Genomic DNA, 16,958 nt, shown 5'->3' on the forward strand with positions numbered 1-16,958 from the left:
TTGAGCTCATGGGAGTTCCAATGCTTTTCATATCTTCCATTTTGAATTTCTTTAGCATATCCTTTATGTACTTGGACTGATTTATAAAAATTTCATCCTTCATTTGTTTGATTTGCAATCCAAGGAAGAAATTAAGTTCACCCATCATACTCATTTCAAATTCACTTTTCATCATATTAGAAAATTTTTTACAAAGGGAATGGTTAGTAGCACCAAAAATAATATCATCCACATATATTTGCACAATAAGTATGTCTTTTCCTAGTTTCTTAATGAAAAGAGTAGTATCCACTTTTCCTCTTTTAAAATCATTTTGAAGCAAAAATTTACTAAGTCTCTCATACCATGCTCTAGGAGCTTGCTTTAAACCATAGAGAGCTTTAGTAAGCTTGTAAACATGATTTGGAAAATGAGGGTCTTCAAAACCAGGAGGTTGAGCCACATAAACTTCTTCATCAATATATCTATTTAAGAATGCACTTTTAACATCCATTTGATAAAGCCTGAAATTCTTAAAACATGCAAATGCACACAACATTCTAATAGCTTCAATTCTAGCAACCGGAGCAAAGGTTTCATCAAAATCAATACCTTCCTCTTGGTTGTATCATTGAGCTACTAGTCTAGCTTTATTTCTAATTACATGTCCTTTTTCATCCATCTTATTTCTAAATACCCGTTTAGTTCCAATAATAGAATGCTTTTTAGGTTTAGGAACAAGTGTCCACACTTTATTTCTTTCAAATTAATTTAATTCCTCTTGCATAGCAAAAAGCCAATTTTCATCATTTTGAGCATCATCATATGTTTTGGGTTCAAATTGAGAAACAAAAGCAACATTACCAAAATATCTTCTAAGTTGAGCTCTTGTCATCATTCTTTGTGATGGACTATTAAGAATGTCATCTTTGGAATGATTTCTATGGTACCTCTATTCTTGTGAAATGTCTTGATGTTGAGGTTCCTCAATTTGTGATTCTTCCACATTTGGTTGGGAGCCTTATTGAATTTCAACATTTGTGGAGCAAGGAAGTTCTTCTTCTTTGTCATTTTTGTCTCCACTAGTTGTTTTGAATCAAGCTCATATTTATTTGAATTCTTTGAATTTAGAATCTGCTCAATTTCATCATCATAAGAATCTTTCCTTTGCAAGAAAGTGTTAGTATCATCAAAAAGTATATGCATTGATTCTTCCATGGTCAAGGTTTTTCTATTGAAAATCCTATATGCTTTGCTATTTGTTGAATAACCTAGAAATATTCCTTCACAAGATTTAACTTCAAATTTCTTGAGATAGTTGTCTTTGTTATTTAAAATGTAACATTTGCAACCAAAGACATGAAAATATGCAATATTAGGTTTTCTTCCTTTCCAAAGTTCATAAGGAGTTTTCTTTAAAATAGCTCTAATGGAAACTTTGTTCAAAATGTAGCATGCTGTATTTACAGCTTCTGCTCAGAAATATTTTGGTAAACTATTTTCATTCAGCATTGTTCTTGCCATTTCTTACAAAGATCTGTTTTTCCTTTCAACAACTCCATTTTGTTGTGGAGTTCTAGGAGCTGAAAATGTATGATAAATACCATTTTGAGAGCAGAAATTTTCAAACAAACTATTTTCAAATTCTTTTTATGATCACTCCTTAAAAATGTAATGCAATAACCTTTATCATAATCAAATGCTTTTAGGCCATTCAAGATATTTAAAAGAAAATCTTTTGAGGGATTGAAAATAAGTATCATTGACTTCTACTCCTCAATTCTTTTCATAAGCAATCCTAAAAGTTAAAACTAACTTCTATACTATATGTACCTTCAAATTTGATCTTCAATACAGCTTTGGAAGGTAAACTTTTCTTCTTTTATCTCCTTTGATTCGTCCTGTGTTATCTTAAAATGTCATCCTTTCTTCAAAAGCACAACACTTAAAATAATGTTAGTTTGATTCTAGTTGAGTTTTGGTATCATCAAAATCTATGCTCCTTTGAGCTTGTGGGGTCAATAAGGACATTTTTGGTCTTTTCTCAGTTTGTATTGAGTAAAATATATTAAATAATTGTAATAAAATTGTCAGGTGAGCCGGGACAGCCTTCCTCCTCCGCTCAGTCGCCACAGTAACTTTGATTGAGTCTGTGAGTAAAATATTAATTTTAATTATAATTTCGATATTACTATATGTTCAAGCATGCTCATGCATCACTTATATGTATATATCTATGTAGTTAAACACTAAGCACATTTTATATTGCATTCTTAATTGATGGATTGCCATGGGTGTTGTTTGTGGTAATTTGGAGTAGTGTGCGTGCGTGTGGTATGGTGTTGGATATGGACAGGACGGGTAGACACGGCTTGAGAGATTCGCTGGGACCCGGTCCTTCGGGGTAGACACGGCTTGAGATCTTCGCTGGGACCCGGTCCTTCGGGGTAGACACGACTTGAGATCTTCGCTGGGACCCCGTATTTGGTTTATCAAGCGAAAGTCCGACTGAGATCTTTGCTGGCAGAGGTTCAATTAAGAGGGCTGTATAGGGGATCAGCTCCCATATATGTATTGTTTGACATTATCGGGTGTGTGAGTGCTGCAAATTACCTTTTTGATGTGATTTGTATGAAAATTATTATTTTAACATTTTTATAATTAAAATTTTTAAATTTAAATTAATTTTAATATTTTTTAAATAATATATTTTAAAAAATATTTTTTAATACTAGTTTCATTAATAATATCAAATAGGTATAAAAATTTTTCCTCCAAAACTTGCATCAAGTCTAATCACAATGTCATATACCTACATATAAATTTTCTCCAAATCTTTCCTCAACTAAAAAATATAATATAATATTTTTGAATTTTAATATTTTATATAATAAAATTTTTTAAATTTTTTATAATCAGTTTATATAATTAAGAATAATAGTGATGTGTATAATTTTTTTTATATGATAATAATAAAATCAACTATAATTTTTTTTACAGATTAATAATAAAAGAATTTCAATCATATGAAATAAAAAAAATTATTTATATTATCATTATTTTGAATTATTTATATTAACGTATTACTTATAAATTAATTATTATGAATTAAAAATATTTTATTATATAAAATTTTTAATTTTAAAAAATTTTATATTATATTTTTAATTTTAGAAATAATTCTATGGCGGATATTGAAATTTATCCGAATTTTCCCATATGTAAAGGTTTGGGATCCAAGTTAATCGGTTTGGTCTAAACGATAGATGGTTCTCAAGTAGTGAGTTGACGGATCAAATTTTTAACAAGTCAATTTAGATTGAAATTGTTTCATTAGCGTTTTTTTTTTATATTGAAAATTCAAAAATTGTGTTAAATAAAGTGGGGTCAGTAATGGTTGTGCGAGTCATATTCTCAGGTAAATGATGCTTAATAATCATTCAAGTGAACAAGTCAAAAAGGCAACAGAATATACAGTGTGTGTATGCATGGATGAAATTAAAAGGGATTTGACAAGGATAGGTTAGGGTCAATGATTTATTGGTCTGGTGATTAATAATAAGATGAGATTGAGAGAAATCTCAAATTTAAATCTTAGATTTATTGCGTCTTGTAGGCATTCATTTATCCTTTTTGGGCAAGGAAAAATCCTCCCTTAGTTTGGAGAGTGGGTTGCTCCCTCCCATCTATAGGTTGGGTGTATATACATTCATTTGGGTTCCTTTTCTAGAGATTTGTTGTGCTAATTGAGAGGGATTTCTTGATGTGGATTTGGGTTGTAGTGTGTAAGTCTGCCTCTGTGGGAAAGGTGGCTTGTTTGGGTTAGCAATAGAAAGGTGGTATCTCAAGGGTTGTGGTGCTAGCATTAGATGGTGATGGATGGCCTTTCTACGGCTAAAACAGACCGATACCATGATTTTTGCCATGCTTCTTCTTAAATGCTGTAAATAGATTGATTTGGAAACAGACCAAGTTCAATATTCTTTTTTTTTTTTTGGCGATTGATTTGGAAATGGGGGCCTTTTTTTTTTTTTTGTGCCTTGGGTGGCTTCACTCAATCAAACATGTTTATCGGTTGAAGGGCGTCTCTCTTGCTCATCTTAGTTTTGCTTGTCTTCATTTTTCTTGCTTGATCGTCGTAGCCTTGATGGGAGCAAGAGTAGCTCGACAATGGCTCGACAATGTGGGCGACACCTACGCTATTCAAAGGAGTGATCCTTCAAGTTTTAAAATATACAATTTACATGTTAATAAATATTTATCTTTGAAAAAAAATGCATTTTTTCTATAAAATATGAAAGATATTTCATTTAATTGAAAATAGAGCTTGAAAGTGTAGTACATATCATTATATTATATTTATACAAAAATGAAATTAACTTTTTATATAAAATAATTGAAAGATAAGATAACATTGAAAGAGCATGTAAGAGAGTGAGTTGCGTGCTCCACTATTCGATTTAACTATCTTTTCACTAGTTCCATTAGATAACCTTAAAATTTAGATATCCCACTGAACAAATGATATGCACCTTGTATAGCACTATTCTCTCAAAAACAAAATAACTCATTGACAAAAATATATAATAACTTATAACTCCATTAAATGAGAAAAATATAATAAAATTATATATTCAAAATCTATCAATAATGATAAATATGGATTTATTCACTTAAAATTTATCTACAATAATATGTTTGCTGATATATATCCAGAATCTATTTCAAACGGATATAAATATGAGAGTTATTAAAAAGAAGAAAAAACTAAATGAACAGGAATGAGAGGGGGTTATCATATGTGAAAACACTCACTAGTAATCACTCAAAAAGGAGATCAAAGGAAGAAATTAAGAGAAGAAAGGAAAAATAATGAGAAAAATTGAGAGAATAAGGGATTTTTAGAAAGAAAACTAAGGAAGCAAGACACATGGATTTCTACCAGAATGACTGATTGCAACGATGGACTCCATTTGATTTAGAATTTGAAAATTTTCTAAAATTAATTCTAATTAAGATTCAGGCACTATTTATTTTAAGAAAAATATTTTATTCATATTTTTTAATATTTTGATACTTAAAAAAATTGATTAACGAAAAATATTTTTCTAATTAAAGAAAAAATTAGCTTATTTTAAAAAAAAATGACTTCTTTTTTCAAAATAAGGAAATCATTTTTCATTTTATAGATTTTAATAATCTTGTTAAAATGTAAAAACACTTATCCATATATAAAATAAATGTATAATATTAATTTAATATTACAACCAAATAATAAAAAATATTTTTTAAAAAAATATTTTTATGAAAAAGATATCCAGAAAAATATTTTTGATATATAAAAAATTTTTCATGAAAGGAGCCTTTCTTGATTTCAATTTTTTAATTTTAATTCTTAATTCTTGTTTAGTTATCGATTTAGATTTTTAATTCTGACATCATAATTATGTGATTTAATTGAAAACGGCATTTTTTAAGATAAATTTATTTATTTTAATTTTTGGAAATTAAACTAAAATTTTCTAAACAATATTAAATTTGAGTTTATCTTTCTAAATATTTATAATTTTTAAAAAATATATAAAATTCATAGCTTAATTATTTTCATTAAATCATAGTATAATTTGTATAACACGTTCATATAACGTAAAATTTTATTTTTATATATAATTTATATTTTTATGTAATAAATGTCTTTAAATTTAATTTTGATAGCTTAACTAATTCTAATAAAATCATACACCTATTTTATTATATATTAAATTATGAAATTTATCTAATCATATAACTTAATTAATTTTAATAAATCATTTAATTATATTTTTAATATGTAACCAATATTTCATAATATTACGTATTTTATTATAAAGTGCTAATAAAAATCTTTAATTATAAAAAATAAGAAAATTAATTTTTATTGATTTAATGCAATTATAATTGTTAAGAAAAATTAGTGCAATGGAAAATATAATATTAATGTGTATACAATCCATTTATAGTCAATATTGTAGTATTTAGTAGAACCTTTAAGTATTAATAAAGCTTACTAAAAGAAAATTATAATGCAAATAATTTAATATATTTATATTTATAAGTTAATTTAAAAATTACAGAAATAAGAGAGATAGTATATATATATATATAATATAAAAAAAACTATATGTATAAATTGATTCTGATTTGATTCACTATTATTCAATATTATTTAATAAAAATTACTATTGGATTATTAATAAAAATTTTAAAATTGTATTAAAATAACAAAATGAATTTGATTTGATATAGTTTTATTACAAGAATAGTAACGAGAAGGGTATCAGTGAAAATTATCATCATCAAATTTGAACTCAATTGACTTTGGTTCTATTCAGTAACAGCTTTTAAGGTAACATTAATTATTTTGATCATAGTTAAAATAATATTTTTCTTATTTATACTATCCAGTTGACATAATTTTTATAGTAGTGTTTAAAAATTGAGAGAATATTTTGACATAATATAAATTTTTATATTTAATAGTTAAATTAATAATTATTTTTATCAAATATTTTTACTTTAATTTTCTACACAAATAATTAAATACTAATAATTAATATCTAATAATTAAAAATTATTAAAATAAATGACGACTACTAATTAATATTATTAAATAAGACTTTTATATATTTTAATTAATAGTTTATATATAAATTCGATGGAGTTGAAATGCAAAGAAAAGTACCTAACCTGTTGTCCTTGCTATTCAATTCCTACCATACCAATTTTTTAATCAATTACAATTATTTCAATGATTAGGGAAAATCAAGATCTGTGAACAGCAGTCGTTGACTGGTCAAGTCTCCTTCAAGTCTTCTTGGATTGAATTCCATACGCCATTCACGGGTTTAAATTGGAAGTGTACTGAAATGATATGCAATGCTGGCTGTGTACGTATGAAAACTCGCAGCAACTGCAGAAGAAGGTCTCGCATCCAAGAGTGCTTTTTTTTTTTGTTATTTTTTTTAATAATATTTTTTACATTTTTAATATTTAGGATATTCATTAAATAAATACTACTTTACTATTGTCATAATTTACTAGTAAATACCATTATAAGATCAAAGTTCTCATTTTTCTTTCTGTGTAGCATCGAATTATTAAAGACAAATGTTCTCCCCTTTTTCTAAAAAGGCTTACATTCATTGTCGTCCAAGGGGTTAGTTGTTTTGGCCGATCATTCCCCACCCTTTCATTAAGTTTGCTCTTATTTAGTTATTTTCAATTTCTTCTTTTTGTTTTTCTCGAGTTTTCTCAGTCTCCTAGCCCTAATATCCCTCTTGAATGAGGATTTAGTTAGACTTAAGTGGGTTGCTTTGTGTGTTGTAGGAGTTTTCTCTCTAATGTTTGTTGTTATGTTTTTGGGAGCAATTTGGTTGGTAGTATTGGAGGTTTGGTGTTGATGAGGTCACCCTTCTCGTCAAAGCTTCACATGTAAGTTACTGGATGTGCTAATCCTTTTCCCAATCCATCTAATACTAGTCTAAGTTTCTGTTATAAGTTGTTTCATTATAATCATTGATTGTGTTGGATTAAATCGTTGTATGTATAACGGTTATACCAAACAAAAATTTGTTCATCCAAGTTTGTAAGTGTTTGAAATAAGTGAAATTTTCAGTGGCGATTATGCTTCTTTTTATGTTGTGATTAGTGTCTCTGTATGGTTTGCGTTCACTTCTACCAAACTTCTCTCATTTGGACGCCGAGAAAATGAGGCCAGTGAATGAGGAATTCAAGCCAGCTATTGTTGAAAATGTTGATCGGATCTTAATTGTTTAGTTTAGGGTTCCATATTTGTCAGGGTTTGCATCCACTTTCTCATGGCTTGGCTTGGGCTTGAGTGGGAGTTATTATAGCATTTTAAATTCTAGTGGACTTAAATCTTGTAAACTTAATTCATCTAATGAAATATATTTTTATGAAAAAAAAAATCATTTTATTAATTTTTTTTAATTATTAAAAATCATAATTTATTTATATTATTAAATGTTATAAAACTCATCTCTATCTCATTACTTTGGTCAAGACAAAATCTCTTTTTAAAATTGAGATGAAATGAATTCTTTATCAAAATAGGATACAATAATATAAATTATTTAATTTTAATTGAGATTTAAATTTAAATTTTTATAATTTAAAAATAATTTTAATAATATAAAGCTAAATCTCATTAATATTTTTAGACAACCCTTTTGATATAACTTCATAATTAAAATTTTAAACAAAAAGTTAATAAGAATTCATTTAAGGATTTTTGTATTGAAATTTTTCCCATTTTGAATAATTATAAATTTGTAATAAAATTACTTAAATACATTTTAGTCAATAGAGTAGGATGTAGGAAATTAACGGCATGTTTTGAGATTAAAATTGAGAGAGTATTTTTTTTATTAAAATATTATTTTATATTTATAAAATATAAAAAAATTATTTAATTATTTTAAAATTTTATAACTAAATATGTTAAATTTAATTTAAAATTAATTTAATATTCTTTACTTAATATATTTATAAAGATATCTTTTTAAAACTAATTTCAAACATACCAAAACTGTAACATTTCAATTGGGCCATTATTTTATATAGAATTTTTATATTTATAATTATCATTATAAATATAAATAAAAATAATTATTAAAATTAAAAAATACAAAATATAAAAAGATAAAAATGTAAATTATAATAATAAACTACAATTTAGTTTTACAAAACCTAAAATTTCATCGATATATTTTTAAAATCAAGTAATTCAATCTCTCAGATGCAATAAAATTTTTAGAATTCTATTAAATTATTGTTAATTTTAGTAAAAATAACCAAAATATACTTTTTTTTTGAAAATAATTTAATTCCTAAAATTTTATTTTCTTAATAATTTAGTCATTGAGATTTTGTTTTATTAATAATTTAGCCCCTATATTTTTAAAATGTGGTCCCATTAAATTAAAAATTTTAAATTTAAATTATAACTTAGATTAATTACATTAAGATGCTTAAAAATTTTAATTAATTACAAAATTATTCATATATTTTGTCATGACCCAACCTATGGGCCGGACCGGCACTAGGACCTGGGCCAGCCTAAAGCCCCCGAGGCTCGTAGTAAGCCTAACTATTCATTAATCCAACCCTAAGGCCCATTTGGGCCCAAATTCAAGAAACCAACCGAACAGAGTCCGGCCATAAAGTGGACCTTTTAACTGGGAGTTTTTGACTCACCCGACCTGTAAACATAATATATCATCAATTGGGGAGCTCAGCTCACCCTCCACATACTCATCAGCATAAAAATAAATGGGAGCTCAGCTCCATCATCCAATCCATCAAACATGCATAGAATATTAAGTTTACAGGTCCAAATCAAATAAACATTTCTAACACATGCGGAAATTCTAAGATTTAACAAGTTTATACAAATATTAATAATCGACCTGCGAGGGAGAAAGCAGGTTAACCTCAAAAATATCCTCCTGTGGCTTGGAAAAATTTTTGAACAGGAGTGAGCGTTCGACTCAGAGAGTAAAATATCAATTTTAACCATAATCTCTATAACTATCTAAAACTAATGCACCCTGTAGAGTGAAATGCAACATCAACAACATTTTCACATCATAACATCAAAAAGGTAATTTGGAGCACTCACGCACCCTGTAACATCAATCATAATATATGGGAGCTGATCCCCTATACAGCCTTCTTAAATCCAACCTGGTGCCAGCGAAGAACTTAAGCCGGACTTTCGCTTAATAAACCAAATCGGGGGTCCCAGAGAAGAACTCAAGCCGTGACTACCCCCCGAAGGATTGGGTCCCAGCGAAGAACTCAAGCCGTGACTACCCGTCCTGTCCATAGTCCACACCACATCACACGCACACCAACGCACGCACACTGCTCCAAATTACCACAACAACATCCATGGCACGTTAACAGTTATGAATGCAACATAAATCGTGCCTAGAGTTTAACTATATAAATATATGCATATAAGTGATGCATGGGCATGCTTGAACATATAATAATATCGAAATTACAATTAAAATTAATATTTTACTCACAGACTTAACAACGGTCACTGTGGCGGCTGGGCGGAGGAAGAAGGCTGTCCCGGCTCACCTGACAATTATATTACAATTATTTAATACAAATGACTCGATACAAATCAAGAAAAGACCAAATACGTTCTAAGTCGTGCCGAAAATCCGGCAGAGTCTCCCCTATACCTAGGACCTACTCAACCTGCAAAAGGGCTCAAAACACACTTCTATATTCACAATCCATATATCCACAACTCAATTACATCACACAGCCCCTCCTGGGCCCATCAAATCAATCATCCATCACAATATGTAAAATTTCAATTTAGTCCTTATTATTGATCATTTTTGCAAAAACTGCCCAAACAAGCTCTAAAAACTCTAAAACTTTGCCCCGCGGTCCTTAGCAATATTACTAAGCTATTGCAAAAAGAATCATAATTTTCTAAGCTACCACGAATATTTTATGGATTTTTAATCCTATTTAAGCACTAGAAAATTACGAAAAAGCAAGGTTCGGGTTTACCTTTGCCGATTCCGACTTCGGGGACGCGCTCGGGACGTCTAACAATGGAGGGATAGCCAAAACCTCGATCCAATTCGGAGACTTTTCTAGTAACGGGTCTGTCTGGCCGGAAATTCACAAACCCGGTCAACTGTCGAATTTCCGCGAATTGAGGATACCTACACGAAGCCCATAACACGGGGGTTAGTACATAAATTTTTCAGAATTTTCTAAGCTGGAAAAACACTGCGAAGTTCCGTGGGACCCAGCGAAAAACGGTGTCGAAAAAATTCGAAATTTATGTCGCCGCAAAGCTCTCGACGAGTGGAGCGTGCTGGTACCCTCGGTTTTCTCGTGGGATTCACGGTTTTCGAGAAATCTAGCCCAAAAGTTGAAATTGGCTAAAATCTTCCCGAGCAAAAATCGGACAAACCGCTCAATGGATTTCGGTGTTCTTGGTGTCTATGGAAAGCTCTCGTCGAGTAGATGATTTTAGACACAAGACCAGGTCCGATTGGTGGCCGGATCGGCCGGATTTCGACCGGGAAGACGAAAAGCCGCGCGCGCGAGGGAGGGGAGTTCGCGCGTGTTTTCCGGCCGTTTGGGGCGGCGGCCGGGAAGGTCGGGGTCACACGGCCTACTGGGTGGCAGGGAGGTATGGCCAGGGGCGTGGAGGAGAGAGAGAGAGAGAGAGAGAGAGAGAGAGAGAGAGAGAGAGAGAAGGAAGAGAGGTCGACGAGCGCGGGGAAGGAAAGAAGAAAAAGGAAAAGGCCGGTCCGATTCGACCGGTCCGATCCGGTCCGGTTCGATTCGGCCGGTCCAATTCAATATACAAAATTTTGAATTTTTACTTTGCCTAAGGATCGAAAACGAGGTCCAAAAATTCCGAAAAAATTCCAGAAAACTCAGAAAAATACGTAGACTCCAAATATATTTTTAGTTTTGCCACGTGGTCTTTAAATTAATTTTTTAAAAATCATCAAAGTTTATATTTTCGGAAAATCGAACCCGATTTTTTAAATCCGAAAAATCTCAAAAAAATTCCAAAAATTTAAATAAAATTAAAATACATATAATGCTCATAAAATAATAAAATTTAAAATTTCGGGGTGTTACATTCTTCCCCCCTTACAGAAAATTCGTTCTCGAATTTTTTCACAAGGCAGAATAAAGTACATGATTACACATTAAACAGATAAGGGTACTTGCTACGCATGTCCCGTTCTGACTCCTAGGTGCACTCTTCCACTGACTGACTCCTCCACAAAACCTTAACCATAGGGATCTGTTTTGATCTTGGTTGTCTCACTTGGTAGTCCACTATGGCTACAGGTTACTCCTCAAATGTCAGATTCTCTTTTAGTTCTATTACATCCGGCTGTAGTACATGAGAAGGATCAGGAATGTATTTCCTGAGCATGGAGATGTGAAACACGGGATGAACGTGAGAAAGGTTGGGTGGTAGTTCCAACCGGTAGGCAACTGCTCCAACTCTATCAGTAACCTCAAAAGGTCCAATATACCGAGGTGCCAACTTGCCCTTCTTTCCAAACCTCATGACTCCCTTCATTGGAGAAACCTTCAGGAATACATAGTCGCCTACTGCAAACTCCACATCCCTCCGTCTGGGGTCTGCATAACTCTTCTGCTTCATCGAAAGCCGCCTCGCGTTCCTCGATTAAAGGAACTACCTCTGAAGTGTACTGCACTAGGTCTACATCATGTACCTTCGCTTCCCCCATTTCTGTCCAACACGCAGGAGAGACCTACACTTCCTTACTTATAGTGCCTCATAAGGTGCCATCCCTATGCTGGAATGGTAACTGTTGTTGTAGGCAAACTCCACCAAAGCTAGCTGATCATCCCATTGACCTCCAAATTCCAAGACACTCATGCGAAGCATGTCTTCCAGTGTTTGGATTGTCCTTTCGGACTGTCCGTCTGTCTGAGGGTGGAAAGCCGTACTGAAGTTCAACTGTGTGCCAAGTGCCTCCTGCAACTTTCTCCAAAATCGAGAAGTGAATCGGGCCCTCTCGTCGATATTATGGAAGCCGGAACTCCATGCAATCTGACTATTTCTCGAATGTAGAGCCGGGCATACTGTGCCACAGAGTATGTAGTCTTTACAGGCAAGAAGTGAGCTGATTTGGTTAGACGGTCTACAATTACCCATATCGAATCATATCCTCGCGTGGTACGAGGCAACCCAGTCACAAAATCCATAGTAATCATTTCCCACTTCCATTCTGGGATAGGGAGCTCTTGCAGCTTCCCTGACGGTCTCTGGTGTTCAAACTTCACCTTCTAACAAGTCAAGCACTTGGACACAAAGTCTGCTATGTCTCTCTTCATGCCATTCCACCAATAGTTATCTTTCACATCATGGTACATCTTGGTGGAACCTGGGTGGACACTGTACAGTGTGTAGTGTGCCTCTCGCATGATTTCATTCCTGAGATTGTCCACATCGGGCACACATATCCTAAAACCTTGCACTAGGGCGCCATCATTGGCAAATCCAAACTCACCACCTTCACCTTGCTGTACTCTTTCTATGATCTTCATCAATTGTTGGTCTCTGTGCTGGGAAACTCTAACTCTGTTCCGCAAGTCTGGCCTCACTGAAAAATGAGCCAACAATACCCCCTTATCTGAAAGATCTAGGATTAAACCTTGATCCATCAACTCATGTACTTCTTGAATCAATGGTCTCTTCTCTGCTGAAATGTGCGCCAAACTGCCAGAAGATTTTCTGCTCAAGGCATCTGCCACTACATTGGCCTTCCCAGGGTGGTACTGGATGGTGCAATCATAATCTTTCAGAAGCTCCATCCATCTCCTCTGTCTCAAGTTTAAATCCCTATGTTGGAAGATGTACTTCAAACTCTTATGGTCGGTGTATATCTCGCACACTTCACCATACAGGTAGTGTCTCCAGATTTTTAGTGCAAAGACTACAGCCGCCATTTCCAAATCATGGGTGGGGTAGTTCTGCTCATGCCTCTTCAGCTGTCTTGAAGCATAAGCCACTACTTTTCCATTCTGCATCAAAACACACCCTAGGCTAACTCTGGAGGCGTCACAGTACACGGTGTATCCTTCATCACTCATAGGTAGTGTCAACACAGGGGCAGTGGTTAGACACTCCTTAAGCTTCTGGAAACTCTTCTCACAGTCATCTGTCCAAATGAATGGAACATTCTTCCGAGTTAACTTAGTTAGGGGAGCCGCTATCCTGGAAAAATCTTGCACAAAACGCCTATAGTAGCCAGCTAAACCCAGAAAACTTCGCACCTCGATGGATTGTAGGCCTAAGCCAATCGATTCTGACTTCAATTTTCTTGGGATCCACTTGAATACCTTCTCTTGAAACCACGTGTCCCAAGAATGAGATGCTTTCTAGCCAAAATTCACATTTTGAAAATTTGGCATATAGCTGGTGCTCCCTCAAAGTCTGCAACACCATTCTCAAGTGCCACACGTGTTCTTCCTCGGTCTGAGAGTATACCAAAATGTCATATATGAATACGATGACAAAACGGTCCAAAAATGGCTTGAACACCCTGTTCATCAAGTCCATGAAGGCTGCTGGTGCATTAGTGAGTCCAAAAGACATCACCAAGAACTCATAATGACCATATCTTGTCCTTAAAGCCGTTTTGGACACGTCCTCATTCCTGATTCTCAACTGATGGTAGCCTGATTGCAAGTCTATCTTGGAAAAGAATCTAGCTCCTTGGAGCTGATCAAACAAATCATCGATCCGAGGAAGTGGATACTTGTTCTTCACAGTCACCTTGTTCAGCTGTCTGTAGTCGATATACAACCTCAATGACCCATCCTTTTTTCTCACAAATAGAACAGGAGCGCCCCAAGGTGAAGTGCTCGGACATATAAAACCCTTGTCCAAAAGCTCCTGTAGTTACTCCTTCAGCTCTTTCAATTCTGCTGGTGCCATCCTGTAAGGTGGCATGGATATGGGATTTGTACCCGGCACAACATCAACGCAAAACTCTATTTCCCTTCCTGGTGGCAACCCTGGAAGTTTCTCTGGGAAGACATCCATAAATTCTCTGACAACAGGAATATTTTTCATGCTGACACCTTCTACAGATGTATCTCTCACCAATGCCAAATACCCTTGACATCCACGCCTCAACATTTTTCTAGCACTAATTGCTGACACCAAATTATATGGAGCCACGCTCTTGTCACCGTCAAAGCTAAACTCTTCCACACCAGGTATGTGGAAATACACATTTTTTTTCCTGCAGTCTAAAGTGGCATAATGAGTTGACAACCAATCCATCCCCAGGATTACATCAAAATCCATTACTGGTAGAGGAACCAAGTCGGCTGGGAGGATCTTTCCATCCACTACTACTGGGCTACCCGGAAAAATCATATCTACATCTATGTTGTCACTAAGCGGGGTAGCTACCGACAAAGGACATTCTAAGGTTGTAGGGTTTCTACCCAATCTCATGGCAAACACAGGGGAGACAAATGAGTGCGTAGCACCTGGATCTATTAAAACACGAGCCTCATGGGAACAGACCAGAAGAATACCTGCCACAACTGCATTTGAAGCCTGAGCATCCTGGTGGGTCAGGGTGAAAACCCGAGCTTGACCCCTACCCTGAGTGGCATAACCCTGATACTGACTTCTACCTCCTGATCTGCCTCCAAATCCATGTCCCCCTTGTCCTCGGCCCTGGCCATCGAATCGATCGCCGCCATGCTGGAAGCACCAGGATACAACTGTCGAGGAACATTTGCAACAGAACCTTGTGACCCCATCTGTGGCTCGCTGAACACGGGGCATTCTCTAGCAAAGTGACCTGGTTGGCCACACCTGAAGCATACTCCTGAACCCATCAAACAAGGTCCTGAATGTCCTCTTCCACACTGTGCACAAGGTGCCAAGGAGGATCCTGAACCAGACCCAGAACTGCTGTACCCCGAACTATGACCACTGTTGGATCCGTACCCTAGTCTGAATCCTCGAGGTTTGTGTCTAAAACCACTTTTCATGTTCCTACTCTTTCCTCTGTAATTACTCTGGCCACCACTATCTGGAGTACCCATTTGGGGAACACCTGAAGAACCCTATGCTCTGTTTTTCTTTGCTCTTCCGCTGTCATCCACAGCATAGCTAATCTCTATCTGTCTGGCTCGATCAACCACCACATCAAAAGACTGATCAGACATCATGGCCAGGTTCGCATACCTCCTGTCAAGCCCCTTTAGGAACCTCTTCACCTTCATAGTTTCTGTAGCTACTACTGTAGGGGCATATCTGCTCAATTCCAGAAATTCTGTAGCATATTCATCTACAGACCTACCATTCTGTCTTAAGGCCTCAAAGGCCCACTGCTTCTGATCTCTGAAGCTTTCTGGCACAAACCGATTGATGAACAGTTCCACAAACTGAGTCCACGACAAACCCTCCATCCTGGGTAACACGTAGTCATTCATCCATTGTCTAGGCATAGGCCCCATGACGTGCTGTATACACTCTATAAGTCTCCTATCAGTCAACTGCAACTCTGTTCCTGCCTGTCTGCAGGAATCCAAAAACCGATATGCATCGTCTGACACATCATAAGTACCAGGCACCAACTTCTTGAAGTTGATGATCTGTTTGTAAGTTTCCCCTCTTGGTGCGGTGGACTACTGTTGCTGTGGAGGGTGGACCATATACTGCGCCATCATATCGATGGTCCTCTGCAACCGACTAGAGTAGCTGCCATTGGGTCCATGGGACCCTGTGCCATAAAAGACTGATCCTGTACTGGTGGCAGCTGCTCTTCTACTTAAGCAGCTCTAGGCCTCCTACCCCGCCTCCTCGGGGGAGGCGCCTCATCCTGTGCCGACACCTCGTCAGGCACATCCGTTCTCGTGCAAGGCGCTCTCCTGCTTCTACGCATTTTCCTGAAATTCAGCAGCATTAGCCCACAAAATTCAAAACTGCACATTACACAGCTCTATAAACTCATATTTATTTACAATATATGGAGCAGAAACTAGAAGCAAAGATGACAATGCAAGACGAAAGTGAACCCTATTTTCCGCATGTGACTCCTAGTAGACTCTTCCCAACACTTTAGACAATTATTCCCTATGAATCTGGAGCCTAAGCTCTGATACCACATTTGTCACGACCCAACCTATGGGCCGGACCGGCACTAGGACCTGGGCCAGCCTAAAGCCCCCGAAGCCCGTCGTAAGCCTAACTATTCATTAATCCAACCCTAAGGCCCATTTGGGCCCAAATTCAAGAAACCAACCGAACAGAGTCCGGCCATAAAGTGGACCTTTCAACGGGGAGTTTTTGACTCACCCGACCTGTAAACATAATATATCATCAATTGGGGAGCTCAGCTCACCCTCCACATACTCAT

This window comes from Hevea brasiliensis, chromosome 15 (genome assembly GCF_030052815.1).
Source record: "Hevea brasiliensis isolate MT/VB/25A 57/8 chromosome 15, ASM3005281v1, whole genome shotgun sequence".
In the NCBI taxonomy this organism is placed as follows: Eukaryota; Viridiplantae; Streptophyta; class Magnoliopsida; order Malpighiales; family Euphorbiaceae; genus Hevea; species Hevea brasiliensis.